The 12,621-nt window shown below is 38.4% G+C and overlaps 1 pseudogene; it reads left to right on the top strand.

The window, feature by feature from the left end:
• The first annotated feature begins 4,302 nt into the window (after positions 1-4,302).
• LOC103011850 (40S ribosomal protein S4, X isoform-like) lies at positions 4,303-5,087 on the top strand (annotated as a pseudogene).
• Positions 5,088-12,621: the final 7,534 nt, after the last annotated feature.

Genomic DNA, 12,621 nt, shown 5'->3' with positions numbered 1-12,621 from the left:
CTGGAGATCTTATCGCTCAGAAATTCTTGCCCTCCTCACCATCACTTCAGGGGATCGAAGTGCTGGTAATTAAATAGCAAACTGTAGAGGGAACAGCATGGGCTTGGAGTCAAAAGACCTGGACCTGAGTTCTGGATTTTTCATTCTGTGACCTTGCTTAAGTCCCTCAGTCCTCTGTGCTTCAGAGTATTTAATAGATTAATATATATATGAAAATGCTTTATAACATATAAAGTACCAAGAAAATTAAGAACATTGTAATCATTATTTTTTCAGTATGTTCTTAAATGAAGAGCAAAATTAACAATTTTTCACAAGAGAAACTGAAGGGAATAGAGCCCTAGAAAAACTGCGTGGGGTCCCAAGCCAGTTTTAGAGACCCTTAACAGGAGCCTAGCTGAAAGTTCAGGTGAGGTTTGGAGAATGAGAGCCTCACTAATGACTAGGATCAGATTCAAATTTGTGATCTCAAGTCCTTGAGCTTCTGCATAGATGTGGTATGAGTTTTCAGTTGCTTAATGGGCTTGAAATTCCATTTTGTTTCAAATGGAAAACCACCTGAATGTTTCCTGAAGAGGGTTTTTTAGAGAAAAAAAAAAAAAAAACTTAAGCATAACATATCTGTGGTTGATCTTCTGTCAGTATAGTCCCTTCCAAAGTTCCCTGGGGAAAGCAGAAGGCAGCAATACTTCAGCAGCTGGGAGAGAAGGACACATTACGAGATGCGATCACAGCTGCTGTGTTAAGTCAGGACGCCCTTTTGAGATGTGCAGACTGGGGCTTCTGTGAGGGCAGCCGTGCTCGGCACCCCTCACCACTAGTCTGGAGGATTTCCTGCACACATCCAAGTAGTGACACTACCTACTTCCTTGGGCACCGTCTTCTGTTTTGGAAACTAGTGGTGCTTCTGAAAGACTCCATCTGCCTATCCACTTTGAGTTTCCACTGCACTGGCATCTGGGATTCAAAACTATTCAATCTACTGTCAACAGAATCTTTCTTTAAAAAGAGAGAGAGAGAGAAAGAAAAAGAAAAACAACCACTCAAGAAGTGAAAGAATCCAAACACTATCTAAAATGAAACAGAGAAACAGCATTCTTTCTGTCCTGTTTTTAAATAGAGCTTTCCACGCCCCACGTGTATATGCTATAATTAGAAAGTGTGTTGTAGAAAGGGTGTTATGATCACCCTCTAAAAATCTTGTTTTGTAATACTGACTTTACCGTATGACATTAATTTGGGGAAAGAAAAAAAACAGGAAGCAGCTACAGCACAAAGAGGTCCACAGTGCAGTGCTATGGAGTATCAGAGGTAAAAGGAATAGCTAAAATAATAATAATAATGTCTATTAATGTTTTTAGGCATGAAAGTGATGAAATTTAGTTTAAGTCCACATTGACTCTTCTCCAGACTATTGCAATAGACTGAATTGATTATCCCACTCTTTCCCTCCTCTGATTCCATCTCCAGAAATCATTGTCCTGAATCCCAAGTCTGCTCGTGCCCTTGCTCTAGTCAGAATCATTTTTGTAGATGCTCACCACCTACAGAACTAAGGACTGCTCCCAAATTTGGAATCCAAGCCACCTTCAGTCATTTTCTTCAGAGGTGATACTGCTTGCCCCAGGATGTGTTTGAAAATCTTTGGGGATTCTTTTCAGTGGTCAAAATGCCATGCAGCACTGATGGCTTTTAGAAGGCTGGGACCAGAGATGCACACTCCCTAAGATGACAAAGACCCATCCACCCCAAAAAACCAGTAGCATACCCACTGAGAAACTCTGAGACTAACTTTTCAAATTTCCCAACTTTATTTTCTACTCCTTCCTTTATCATATCCAACTCTGCAGCCACCTTGACTAGTCCCATCTTTAACCTCAATTGGTATACTCACAGTGGTCTCTAGTCTGAAATGTCCTTCCCAACTCAATGATCTTTGCCATTCTCAATCTTTCAAAACCCAGAATAAACTATTCCCATCCTACAATCAACATTAATTTCTCCATTTCTGTGGTCCCACATCACTTTGCTTATACCTCTATACTTATTGTATTCTGCCTTATATTATTGCCATTTTTATTACTCTTATCTCTACTACCAAATAATACATTTCTGGAGGACAGGACCTGCCTTATTCAGCTTTATATACCTTGAACACTAAACACTGACTTAGTGCCTGGTATTTAGTAGATTTATTGAATTTAATTGAATTACACTCATTATTTGTGAATATTTTTTTCTGTCAAATGTATGTGAGGACATTCTAAATTTTTTAAACTACTAGTGGATTTAATATGTAAAGTCTTATTTTATTAGTACTTCCTAGGCAAAAAACTGTTTGAATAACTTGAAAAAAATGGTTGGTTTCCTGCCCCTGTAACTGAGACAGGGTTAAATCCTTTTAAAAGAAAGAGCCAAAAGGATTTAGTCTCTCAAGAGTCACAAGGAAAAGGAAAATATAATTTTTTTGTGTTACCCACTGAGATCTTTGTGTACACATACCTCCCCAAATGACTAAACTTTACAAATTTCACTTGATTTTAATTCAACTTTCCAAAAAAAAAAATTTTTTTTTTAAGTCACCTTTGGACTGGGATGAAACGTGGAAAATTTCAACTCAAAGTCAGATTTTTTTTTTTTTTCTAGGAAGCTGTGAGCAAATAAAAACAAGGTTTGGTGGTAGCATTTTACCCATCTACCATAGACAGGTCACTGCCAGCACCATACTTGTTGATGAGACATTTGGCAAAAGGCCTGCTGCAGAAATACAGTCTGTGACTTTATTTTGCTGGAGATTTCATCTGTGAGGATTTTCTTTCCCAGTTACAAAGTTCTCCCAAGAGGGACATAGCTTCTTTTTGGAAACCTGTGAAATGTTGGCAAGTCTTGCCCTGTTTACCATGGAAATTTGTACTTGGATAGAATTACAGTGTATGACCTGGTACAAGCATAGATGGATGTCTGATGCCTGCTATTTTCTCTTCATATTGATTTGAAAATTATAAGTCATAAAATCAGATCAAATAACTTTGATCTTTCCAGTTCATTCGTTCACCGTGACATACAGTCATACTTGTATAGACTTGAGAATAGATTGGCAGATGACAGAACATATGTTACTATTAAAATTTATGGGAATGGTTCTAATTAATCTGCAGAGGGTTGCCTGAAAAGGGAGTAGACTATTTGTAAGCATGGATGATTTAATATTGGCTTATCTATTGTTTTTTTCTTAGGAAGTTCTAAAATATCATATGGCTTCAAATTTGCATTTATGGGTTATATTGTTTTTAAGGAGAAAGAAAAAAATGAACTAGCCTTGCCTGTAAACAGAAATTATCTGCTTTCCTTTAAATAACTGTTTAAAGCATCTGGCCCAGAATTGTGTAAGAAATTTGTTTTTATGTCTTTGGGAAATAGTTAACAGCCTCACTCAGGACCTCATCATTTCTTGCCAGGATTACTGCAATAGTTTCTAACTTGATCCTAGACCACGGTTCTCGCACCCCACCCTCAATCTATTTGCCACACTCCTATTGGCACTGTCATTCAAAAATCAGATCTGATCACCCCCAATCCAATGGTTAAAACCCTTCAAAGGTTTTAGGAGTGCTTTTAGGAGAAGGTGCCAAATTAGCATGGCATGCAAAGCTCTATCCTAGCCTTCCCCCTTGCCTCACACTACTCTCACTCGATAGTCCACTGTACACATGTCACTCTAAGTTTTCACTCAGTTGTGCCTCTCTGCCTTTGAATCGGCTGCTCCCAAGCATATAATGTCACCTCTGGAACTCCCTGCTCTATCCATGGCTTGCTCTTATTCATCTTACAGCCCACATGCTACTTCCTCCAGAAACCAACCCAAATTTTCTCATCTAGCCAGGGTGACGCCCACGAGTGTTCCAGTAACACTTGTGCTTATCTCCAGAATGGCAGCTATCACACCACATTGCATTTTAATAGCATGGAAATTCCAAGAGACCACATTTTATCCAGAGCCTAACAAATATCCTGGCATGTAGATGGTACTCAATATAGACTGATCAAATTGTGAATGAACAAAAGGATGAATGAAGGAAAAAAATGTTGAGGTTTACATTATACTTGTTTTTCTGGTTATACTTTGACACACTGATAGTCTTGAATTTGCCATTTTGAAAGGATCTCAATGATCAGAAATTATTTTTTCTCTTTTTACCACTTTGAGAAAACAATGTAAATTTAAGAACCAAGTTGACTTCAAAGAAAGTTTAGGCAAGCTAAAAAGGATTGAAGAATGCTCTTTTCATGGCTAGCACAGCCATGACTCATGATCCCAAGAAACATCTGAAGCATGTAACAACTCCAAAGCATTGGATGCTGATAAACTGACCAATGTGTCCGTTCCTCGTCCATCTACCAGTCCCCACAAGCCTGAGAGAATGTCTCCCCCTCATCATTTTCTAAGGAACAGACCTAAGTATGCTCTGACAGGAAATGAAGCAAAGAAGATCTGCATGCAACAGTTCATTAAGACTGATAGCAAGGTCCAAGCTGATATAACCTACCCTGCTGGTTTAATAGATTTCATCAGCCTTAACAAGACCAGAGAGAATTTCCATCTCTCTATGACACCAAGGGTCACTTTGCTGTTCGTTGTAGTACACCTAAGGAAGCTAAGTACAAGTCGTACAAAGTGAGAAAGATCTTTGTGGGCACAAAAGGAATCCCTCATCTGGTAACTCATGATGATCATACCACCTGCTACCCTGATCCCCTCACCAAGGTGAATGACACCATTCAGATTGATTTGGAGACTGACAAGATTACCCATTTCATCAAGTTTAACACTGGTAACCTGTATGTGGTGACCAGAGGTGCTAACCTGGGAAGAATTGGTGTGATCACCAACAGAAAGAGACCTCCTGGTTCTTTTGATATGGTTCATGTGAAAGATGCCAAAGGCAACAGCTTTGCCTCCTGGCTCGCCAACATTTTTGTTATTGGTAAAGGCAACAAACCACAGATTATCTCTTCCCCAAGGAAAAGGGATCCACCTCACCATTGCTGAAGAGAGAAATAAAGAGACTGGCAGCCAAATAGGGTGAAATCATCTCTAGGTTATGTGATTGAAAAGGTCTTTGTACTTAACTGAAGATTATATGGCATGATTAAAAAACAAAAATAAGAATGGCACAAACCATTTAAGAACTTAATATTAATTATTAATACAATCATCATTCAAATGATTTTGTGACCCTTTGCACTGTGTACATTATATTGACCAACCCTGAGCATCTAAAATAAAAATGTCAACTTTAGTTTGTGATGAATAAATTGCCTTCAGTTATTCCATAGATAGTGGCAACTATCAGGATAAAATCATTTTAAATTCACTTGAATATAAAACAATTAACATAAGTGATCTTCTTTAGCATTTTTGGTAAAAAGTATTTTATTAACTTGAACCAGCAATAGGGTTTACAAATCCCCCTCAGATTTGAAAAAATCTGCTTGCAGGATTTGTGATTTTTCCACTTGTTTTGTTTCATTCCTGCATATGCACTGACAGTTCAAAAGCCCAGTCTTTAATTCTCGTGGCAATAAGGTCAACTCCAGTCCAGAACTTGTACTACCTGACATCTTCCACCCAGTCTCCAAGGGATAAAAGCAGTGTTTGAAATCAGCCTTCTATGTACAAAATAAAAATCTATGGTGTGGTATGAAATGCAACAGAATTTCTAGTCCCCAAAATACATCCCTCCCCACCTCCTGCCCTTACCAGTCAATATCTGAAACTACTTTAACAAACAGAAACACACGGTATGAGGGAATAGTTTTAAGATGTCAAAGAGATTATTCACTGATTTAAATTCACACTGCCTATTATGTTTCCCTTTTTGCCTTATTTGCCAGGAGGCTCAGAGCCAAATTTATTATTCAGTTGTAGTAAAACTTTTCTACTTCCTGCTTCTGTTAGAAGCCCCATCCCCTTTTCTATATTTTATGGATTAATGTACCCTCAAAAAAATCATATGTTGAAGCCCTAATCCCCCAGTGTGGCTAAATTTGGAAATAAGGGCTTCTAAGGAAGTAATTAAGGTTAAATGAGATCATAAGGGTGGGGCCCTGATCCCACAGGATTAGTATCCTTACAAGAAGAGACACTAGAGAGCTGGCTACTCTCCTTCTCTCTTCCTCCTTTCCTCTCTCCCTCCCTACATACACACCAAGGACATGTGAGGACACTGCAAGAAGGCAGCCAGGAAGAGAGCTCTCACCAGAAACCAAATGAGCCAGGACCTTGATCTTGGACTTCTAGCCTCCAGAACTAAGAGAAAACTTCTGTTGGTTAAGCCACTCAGTCTACAGTATGCCAAAGCTGACTATTACATATACAATACATGTCTTCTCTTTTTATCCGACTCTTTATTGCTTACCTGGCACCCAGTCTCTCATCCCTGGTCACCATAAACTCTGCTATGCTGCATCTCCTGTCACCCACCTACCAGTTATGAAAACTTTGAAAAAATATTTCATAAACTGAATGAAATTAAGAAAGATAGTAACTCAGCACAATAATTTGGAGTCTACCCTCAAACTATACTTGCAACCTTAAAATTAGCCTTGTCTATTGCTTTCTTAAGAGTGACCTCTATAATTTTATAAAAAGCAATGATGACTTTTTTCTTATTATACTTTAGTGTACAGTTTTATAAGTGATGATTCTGTAAAACTGGCAACATTAACAAGCATGATACTGTTGCTTAATTTCATGGGATGGTGTGTCCTTATTGAACACAGAAACTACCTTACTCCTACCCCATTTTCTTGTCATGTTTTTCCATTTTTTCTAATGTTTAATGTGATCCACAACCCAGCCCCACCCCTCCATTCTCAGGCCTTTCCCTCCTAACACACTGTCAGCAAATGATCTCAGTATTGCCTATTTCTTTGATACCATTCAGCTTAACTTGTGGAAACTGTTTTCTTCTCATAAGACGTACTCCAGATAGCCAGACTGTAAGCATTATAAACTACAAGCTCTTCTAAAGGAAGTACAGAGGTTTAGAGCTACAATAAAGCTAGTAGTGTTCGATTAATAGTTTTTGTGTCAAGAAAAACAAAAATCATTAAGATAATAAGTTTTCACTATAGCTCACATGCTTAAAACGTTCTTTAAAAATTCTCCTTGTAGGGGCTTCCCTGGTGGTGTAGTAGTTAAGAATCCACCTAACAATGCAGAGGACACAGGTTCAAGCCCTGGTCCGGGAAGATCCCACATGCTGTGGAGCAACTAAGCCCGTGCGCCACAACTACTGAGCCTGAGCTCTAGAGCCCGCGAGCCACAACTACTGAGCCCGTGTGCCACAACTACTGAAGCCCACGCATCTAGAGCCCATCCTCCACAACAAGAGAGGCCACTGCAATGAGAAGCCCACACACCGCAATGAAGAGTAGCCCCTGCTCGCCACAACCAGAGAAAAGCCCGCGCAGCAATGAAGACCCAATGCCGCCAAAAATAAATAAATAAATAAATAAATAAAAATAAAGTTCCCTTTAAAAAAAAAAAGAAAAAATGGCCACTCTCTTACACCACTCACAGCATAGCATTTCTTGAGAACAATTTAGCATTATGTATTTAAAAAAAAAAATTCTCCTTGTAAGTTAAAATGTTCTGTATTTGCATTGAATGAAAAATTGTATTACTGGAATATTTGAGAAAAATCCATTGAGACATTTTTTTCCTTAGGTGTGGAAGTAAAGAAATAATATTACTTTTTTCAAAATTCAGTTATTTTTACAAAAACAACTGAAAAGTGGTTGAACTTTGTTGATTCCCGTGTGGACAGACTTCAGTGTGAGGTAATTTTCGTGAAACACAGGAAAAGTAATAAACTGAAGTTGAATGTGATTTGAAAATACTTTATGAGCAACTAAAAAAAAATTCTTAAAGCTCTCTTGGATAAGCTTGTCAAGATTAGCCTCTTGGCATTTAGAAATTGAATAAAGTTAAATGACTCAAGATGTAATAGTGCCCAAATAAAGAATGATTATTTCCACTTAGCTGTCAAGCATGGATACAAGTGTTCCTCTATACAGGGTACTAGAAAAGACCATTGGTCAGGAAAGTGAGCACCGGATAGCACTTCTTTAAGAATTAAAGTACTTAGTGTTTTCTAGAAATGTCCCAAAAGAGCTTACCAGGCCTGACATTCAGTGTTCCATCGACTCTTCCCATACAGATCTTTTTAGTTTTCTACCTGACAGTCCTATCACAGAACCTGTCTCCAGAGAAACTGAACCCCTCCTTGACAGCACTATCTAATGTCTTCTACCCAACTTATGCCCTATATTACCTTGCTCTTTTCTTCATAATACTTATCACTGTCTGAAGGTATCTAATTTTTTGTTTACCATCTGTCCCTTGTTTCTCAGAATGAAAGTCTCATGAGAACAAAGATTTTTCCTTGTTTAGTGCTGAATATCCAGGGTCTAGGACAGTGTTTGTCACATAATAGGTACTCTATAAATATTTATGGAATGAATGAATGAATGGATGAAATTTTTATTTCCCATAAACATCTGAACTGCACTGCCTCTGTGTCTTGGCATATAAATTTGCCTCCATCTAGAATGCCTGTACTCTCCTTTCGCTCTACATCTTCACAGTCCAATTAAAATTTTATAGCATCTAGGCCTGTGTGGGAATTAACAACGTGCAAGCTTCAGCTCCCTTCAAAGAGTGGAGGATATTTAAGGGATCAGCCTGTGATGTTTTCTTTCACACACACAGACACACAAGTGCACATGCACACACATACATAGACACAAACTAGCACAGTATCACTCAGTAAGCATTTATTACATTAATTAATGAGACTAGTGTACCATTCAAGTTCTAAATGTGATTTCATCTTAGCTAGAAATACAACAAGAAAAGTGGGGCTTCCCTGGTGGCGCAGTGGTTGAGAATCTGCCTGCCAATAATGCAGGGGACACGGGTTCGAGCCCTGGTCTGGGAGGATCCCACATGCCGCGGAGCGACTGGGCCCGTGAGCCACAATTACTGAGCCTGCGCGTCTGGAGCCTGTGCCCCGCAACGGGAGGGGCCGCGATAGTGAAAGGCCCGCGCACCGCGATGAAGAGCGGTCCCCGCACCGCGATGAAGAGTGGCCCCCACTTGCCACAACTAGAGAAAGCCCTAGCACAGAAACGAAGACCCAACATAGCAATCAATCAATCAATCAATCAATAAAAAAAAAAATAAATCTTTAAAAAAAAAAAAAAAAAAAAAAAAAAGAAAAGTGGACCCATCATTTGGTTAGTGCTGTGGCATGGCAGGAGAAATATATCAATTACATGTGTTCAGTTCACACAGAAACAGCGAGGGTGGCAAAATTCTGATGTAAATTCAGATCATTAGTTAATAAACTTTTGCTCAGTTGTCCCCTGCCAGGTTCCTGGGACATATCCAGGACTCCCTATGGCATTCCATGGGTGTTTGGAAAAAGAGAAGGAAAGAAGAAAAAACAGAATCTTCCCAAATCTACATAAATCTTCAGGGGCCTCCTGTCCATGGGTTTATGTCAGGGTGACCTCTGTTTTGCCCTGCTTGGAGAATCCACCTTGAACGGGTCAGTCGTGGTTTATGAAGGTAGAAAGAGAAATGCATTTGTTCATCACTTGGACTGAAGGATCTTAGTACCAGGTCAGTCATTCTACTCCCACTTATTTTTCCAACCACCAAATTCTCTTTACTCATCCCTCTCCCTCCACGCACTCAGTGTCTAACAGCCTATGGAGTAATAAGTTCTTTCAACTACACTCTAAGAATTCTCATGACTTGTAATGATAGCGAGTCCTCTGACTATAAAAAGGTCAATGTTTAATCTCGTCTTTTTCTCTGTGTTACTTCTATGCTCATTCTTTGCCTTATAAGACAAAAGCATGTCCTTTTTATTTCAAGTTGCTATGTAAGATCTGTGGCTAGGTCTAGAGGTGAATGTAATCTGCAGATGATAGCATGGTTGGTGCATTTATTTTGTTTTTTTGACAAGTGTGAATGGTGAGTTACAAACTGGCCAATGATTCCCAAGGTTCATTTTGTGATACCTATGTTGTAATACCCCAAAAGGTATCATAAAATTCTTAAAACTAAATTAATTTGGATTTACCTTTAAATTTCTGAAATAAATATGGAACAATAGCATTCCTTGACACAAAACATAACAAAAGTTGTTGCATCTTCCAACAGATTTGGAACTGTTTATTGTTCCCAGAGACAGACTCAGTCCATTTCATGAATATTGTTCGGTTACTTAACACCAAGTTTAGATGTTTTCTGATAATAAATGAATTTGTGTTTGCTGCATTCAAAGTCGTTGTATTTTAAAATATTCACTCCTCTTTAAGCCCTTGGAATTAGAAAGCTGATGTGTGGAAAGGTTACAGAGGCAACTATTAGGAGCTGCGTCAAGTTACCTTCAGGCTTCAGGCTGGCTTGCAAACATTAAACAATACAAGAGTTATCTTGTAGTCAAGGAAGAGAGATCCATATCCGGTGACACTAAACCATTCTACTAATGATGGTTAAGAGTGAGGCATGACTATGGCCTATTCACCAGACTGCCTTTAAAAATGGTTTAAAACAGGGGTTCCGCGGCCTGTTAGGAACCGGGCGACAGCAGGAGGCGAGCGGCCGACAAGTTTCATCTGTGGCTCCTCATCACTCCCCATTGCTCGCATTACCCCTCACACCCTGCCATTTGTGGAAAAATTGTCTTCCCCGAAACTGGCCCTGGTGCCAAAAACGTTGGGGACCACTGGTTTAAAACATCATATACAAATTGGAACATGAATTAGAAGCAAGAAGAGATAGGGAAATGTTATTTGCACAGCCTCAGGCCCAACTGCAAGCACACAGAGCTGGAAAGTATTTTGCTTAGTACCAGTGCACTCAACACAAATAACATTTAGTACTTATTAATGATATTTAGAACTTATTACGTAGTATTTATCTAGTACTTAGTATGTGCCAGGAATTGTTCAAAGTCATTTAACATATTAATCCTTTAAACCTCCCAGGAGATAGTAGAAGGTAGCTACTTTTATTGTTTTCAACATTTTTCAAATGAAGAAACAGACACAAAGAGAATAAGCAACTTGCCCCAATGCACAGGGGTTGCATTGCTGCAGACAACCTCAAAGAGGCAGCAGACTAATCTAGATCAGTACAGACTAATGTTACCAAAAAGGGTACAATACCTTCATCATCACTAGAGGAAGACATTCCACAGTTACCAAAATAAGAAGCCATGTAAAACCATGCAGAAAAAAATCATGCATTTGTTATGGACAAATCAAATTACTAAGAAACTTGGTAAATACTATAATGACGGATTTTCCTCAGTTATATTTAAGGGGGAGTTAGATATACCCTTCTTAGCATGTCAGCTGCAAACAGGTATGCAAGAAAGAAAATGAACAAATATCAAGTAACGCCATCAGGCATCATTGAACAAATGTCACAATGATCATGAAGGTACTAAAGGTGGTTTGAAGAATCTTCATTACTCCTTCAAGTCATTCATCTCTTAAGAATCATGGACTACCTCCAAGCCCAGCGCAAAACCTCCTTCAGAAAATGTAAGAGGCTATAGCTACGTAGCAATAGCTGTATCAGCTACTTAGCTGTAATGGCTATAGCTACGTAGCTATAGCTATATCAGCTACTTAGCTATAATGTAGGTCAGAGTTCTGTTACTGGTTAATTGCTTTCTTCGTTTTTGTACACGCGTCAAGTAAAATGAATGAAAGGAAACACTTGCCTTATGAGATACAGGTTTGATGTTATGCTCAGTGAAATGATCACAGGAAAGGCACCATTTCTAATCTATTCAATTTCTTAGCAGATCACTTGGACAAGTATATAGCCTTAACTAAAAATCCTGTTTGGCACATAAGAACTACAAATATATCATTAATATTGATTAATATTTTAAAAGAAAAATACAAAAGTAAAAATTGAAGTAAACCTGCAAATGAAAAAATAAATGATATAAACATATTTAATCATCTAGAAGCAATATTAAGACACTTGGAGATATGCAGAACATTTAACCATAATTTCAAATAACTCCTTTGTCCATGGCCCATTAGTTGCTAATAAATATTACATTTAATGCCCATCGACAGATGAATGGATAAAGAAGATGTGGTATATATATACAATGGAATATTACCCAGCCATAAAAAAAGAATGAAATAATACCATTTGCAGCAGCATGGGTGGACCTAGAGATTATCATACTAAGCGAAGTAAGTCAGAAAGAGAAAAACAAATACCGTATAATATCACTTATATGTGGAATCTAAAATACAACACAAATGAACATATCTACAAAACAGAAATGGACTCACAGATACAGAGAACAGATTTGTGGTTGCCAAGGGGGAGGAGAGATGGGGGAGGGAAAGATTGGGAGTTTGGGATTAGCAGATGCAAACTATTATATATATAATGGATAAGCAACATGTCCTACTGTATAGCACAGGGAACTACATTCAGTAGCCTGTGATAAACTATAATGGAAAAGAATATGAAAAAGAATATATATATATACGTATAACTAAGTCACT

This window comes from Balaenoptera acutorostrata, chromosome 1 (genome assembly GCF_949987535.1).
Source record: "Balaenoptera acutorostrata chromosome 1, mBalAcu1.1, whole genome shotgun sequence".
NCBI lineage: Eukaryota > Metazoa > Chordata > Mammalia > Artiodactyla > Balaenopteridae > Balaenoptera > Balaenoptera acutorostrata.
This window is presented reverse-complemented; position numbering and strand designations above follow the sequence as displayed.